Below are 4471 nucleotides of genomic sequence, written 5' to 3'. Positions count from 1 at the left end.
GCTGGGACTCGGCTTTATTTTTTTATACCTTGTGGTTACAATTTTCAGCTGGATGTTTAAGACAAAGTTAAAGAAGACCTATACAAAGAAGACCTAAAAATGTAACTTTTGCTATCTGAAAATGTCATTGAAATCCTCTCAGGATTTACTGTGGCACCATGTACAGCCCCTTGTAGATCTTTTGCCACTGTCAGTCATTTGGATGAATTACAGCCATTGCTTGACCAATTAGATCTCTGTGAAATCCTGCGAGATTTTTTTCTCTTTAGATGGTTCTCATTTGGCACACTATGTATCATTGTTCACTTTGCTCTGTGGCCGCATAATCTCCTTGATCAGAAAATTACGGACATCACTGGGTTACAGGATGTCATGGCAGAGGTTTTCTTATGTCCAAGTTTGTGATGAATTATGCACAAGAATATTTTAAGATCTTTTTGCTAGTTTTTTGAGTATGATAATATTACAGTAGAGTACAGAAGATAAAAGAGAATACAAAACATCAGATTAGCAAACCAAATCCATTTAGTTAGATAAAACCACTTAAGACAGTTATTCATTTACTTATGTATTTTTATTTATTATTATTTCTTATTTTCTTTATAGACATATAAAGAAAAAACAGCATTAGACATGATATAAGATTTCATTGTACAAAGGAATAGGAATCAACATTGGCTGTTATATTACATGATGCTATCTTCAAATTAGTTGTTCACATTACCAGATATAAATGTGTAAGATTCATTTAAAAAAAAATAACAAAGAAATTAAATGAAATTCAAAAGAAGAAATAAAATCATTGTAAGAAAAAAATTAAACAATGACTGCTGCTTTCAAAACACCAGCAGAAATTGACAATACAATTATCTAAATAATTTTTCATATATATTCCTCATGCCAGTTTATCCTTCTCCTTGAAAAAATTCTTTCTCTTTCTCTCTGAGAAATACTTTCATTGTATCCCACAAATTCCAGTAAGTTGTGCTTGAATTTTCATTGAACTGTAAATAATGTTTAATTTCTTGCTAGATTTCATCTGTAATATGTTGGTACCTGAAGAGGGTGTTATTTAATTTTTATGTGTTCGTAGGTTATTTCTGGGGTTTTTTGGTCATTTATTTCCAGTCAGATAATATGCATGGGATAATTTCTGTTTTCCTCCATATACTTAAGAATGATATATGGACTAGTATGTGGTCTATTTTAAAAAATGTCCCATGTGCAGCTGAAAAGAATGTGTATTCAGATGTGGTTAGCTAGAACACTCTGTATATGTCCACTAAGTCAATTTGTCTAAAGGTCTGGTTCAGTTCTTTTACCTCTTTGCTAATTCTCTGTCTGTTTGACCTATCCTTTATGGATAAGGGGTTGTTAAAGTCTCCTGTTAAGATTGCACAATTGGGGCCAGGGAGATGGCTCAGTGGAATAAGCACTTCCCTGGCAAGTGCAAGGGCCTGAGTTCAATACCTGGTTCAACCAAAAAAATAAAAAACAAAAACAAAACAAAAAAAAAGATTGAGGAGTTGGATTTTTTATGTCCATTAAGAATTTTCTTATAATTGGGTGCTCCCTTGTTTGGTGTGTACATATTTATGACTGTTATCTCTTCCTCTTTTATTTCCCCTATTCAATATATAGTGGCCTTCTTTATTTCATTTGATCAATCTTGGTTTGAAGTTCAGATAGTCTGTAAACAGGATTGCTACCCCTGCTATTTTTTTTTTTTTTTGATGTCTTGGGGCATGTAGTATTGTCCTTTGACTTTCAGCCTGCTACATTTTATAAGTCGTGCATTTCTTGTCTACAGCATATTGTTGGGTTTGCCTCGTAGTCCACTCTGCCAGTCTATTTCTCTTAATTGGTGACTTGAGTCCATCTACATTGATTGTTATAATTGAAATGCATTGACTTATGCTTGACATTCTTCTCCTGCTGTTGGTTACCTATTTTCTCCTGTGTTTAAATGTTTGCCTTATTTGGAAGGCTCTTTTAATTCTCATTTGTGGAGTTCTGGGCATTTTGATTCCTCTGTAGAATATCTTTTAGTAGTCTGTGTAGGGTTGACTTTTTTGCTATGAAATTCTTCAGTTGTTCTTTGTCATGGGAATATTTCACTTTTCCATTAAACTTGAAAGAGAGTTTTGCAGAGTATAACACTCTGGATTGGCATTTGTTTTCTTGCAAGACTTGAAGTACTTTTTCTGTGCTCTTCTTGACAATGATTTGTGAAGAGAAATCTGCTGTTATTCTGATGGGTTTTCCTTTAAATGTGTTCTGTTTCTTTTGTCTAGCGTTCTTCAGTATACTGTTCTTGTGCTGAATTTCTGGAATCTTGATTATTATATGTCTGAGTGTGGTTTAATAGGGTTGATGCTATCTGAAGTTCTATATGCTTTGGTGACCTGAGTGTCAGATTATTTCCCTATATTTGGAAAGTTTTCCACGATTACTTCCATCCATATTCTTTTTATATCATTTGTATTTGCTCCTTCTTTCTCACTGATGCCTATTCGTCTTATGTTGTTCAGCTTTGTATCATCTTGCAGAAGTGGAATTATTTTTTTCTGCATCCTAGTTTTTTTTTTCTTCAGAACTGGGAATTGAACTAAGGCCCTTGCGCTTGTTAGGGAAGCGCTTATTCTACTGGGCCATCTCCCCAGCCCCCATTCTAGTTATTTTTAAAAGACCTTTTCTTACCTTTTCACTAGTTGTAATGCTGTTTTCAAGGTCTGAAAGTCTATCTTCACTTTTATTCAAATAGTTTTTCCAGCTTGTGATTGAGATTTTTAATTTCCTGTATATCTCTTTGAATCTGCTTCATGCATTCTATTGTTTCCTACATAGCTCATTGAAGGAGTCTGTCATTTTTCTATTCTATTCCACTTTTTTTATCAGTGTCTTCTCTAGAAGTATTTAGTAACTCTTTCATTGTCATTATCATTTGTTCTTTACTTTGGAGATTATTCTTGCTCTTATTTCCTCTATACCTGTCTTCCATTGTTTCTTTAGTTCAGATGCTATTATTTCAGAGACTTCAAGAGTGTGGCTTCCAATTTCTTCAAAGCTAGTGTCCTACTGCATTTGTTCTGTGTGTGCTCAGGGTCTGAGACTGCATTTGCCCCTTCTCTGTGTCATTTTGTATATCACTGCCCTCTGACCTTTGGTGTAGAGCTTTTGTGCAGTAATCACTTTAGCACCTACTGATATTATTATCCAAGGGATGCAGTTAAGGCAGTTACAGTTTTGTATTTGCAGCACTACAATTAGCAACACTAATAATGGGTAGTGATGTTTAGCAATTATAAACTTTTGGCATTAATGGATTTGTATTTTAGACCATAAGGGCATGCATTATGACTGTATAGCTAAGCAGATATAAAATTGGGAATTTGTGTTTAAATTAGTTCCACTAAGTTCTGTCTGATCAGCTTCCCTTGGTGTACCGGGAGTCTTCCAGGCAGAATTTCACCCCAATTACCTATTGACCACTCTGTCATGAGAGAGAGAGAGAGAGAGAGAGAGAGAGAGAGAGAGAGAGAGAATGCTTTCTTAGATCTGGGTCTAGCAGTGTGTCAACTTACTGGTCCTGATCAACCAAGTTCATACTCATTCAGCTGGGCCTGGCTTGGCTCTGCCTGCTGTGCTTGGCTTCTTACTGCTGCAGTCCATGAAGGTGTACCAGCTACGCTCCACTGACAAGTTGATCTGCTCCTGGATTCGCTGGCTGGATCTCGTCCCTAGCTCTCAGCCTGGAGTTCTGCCAAAGGTTTCCATTCCAGGCCTGACCATTGGCTGGAGGGAGATCCAGCAGGCTGTGGGTTCCACACTCTAGCTGCTGGCTAGAGACAGGAGGTTCTAGCAGGCAGTTGGCCATTCCCCTGGCTACTGGCTGTAGGTGGGAGTTTCTGGCTGGTGCTTGGCAGGGCCGCTGGCTGCTGGCTGGAGAAGGAATCAAACTGAGGACCTTGTTTTTGTGAGTCTCTTATGCCACTGAGCTATCTCCCCAGCCCAAGGCAGTTATTTCCTACAAGATTACTATATATTATTTTAGGGTAAATATGATAATAGTAACAATTCCAATACAATAATGTTGTTGACATATTAATAGGGTAAAAATTTACATGTTAGATTAACAGATTTATATAATGTTTTATGCCAGCTTTCAGGCAACTAGGAAATAAAGCCAAGAGTGAGATGTGGTATCATTCAGTGCATGCTCAGGTGGGTAAGTTTTCCCATCAGTGCAAATGTTATCCCTTCTCACAAACTAACCTCCACAGCAGCATTCTTGGCACTAACCTGTTCTGCCAGCTGCAGTCAGACAGTGTGATTTAGCATGTAGCTCTCTATTCATTTCCTGCATAATTAGTCCACCTGGCTCAAGCAAGTTGTATGTACAGAAGTAATTTAATTGGTCCTTAGTTTCCATAACTGCCTGAAAGTCAAGTTCAGCAACCTTAATGTTTTG

This window comes from Octodon degus, unplaced genomic scaffold, assembly GCF_000260255.1.
Source record: "Octodon degus isolate 3935 unplaced genomic scaffold, OctDeg1.0 scaffold00095, whole genome shotgun sequence".
Taxonomy (NCBI): Eukaryota; Metazoa; Chordata; class Mammalia; order Rodentia; family Octodontidae; genus Octodon; species Octodon degus.
This window is presented reverse-complemented; position numbering follows the sequence as displayed.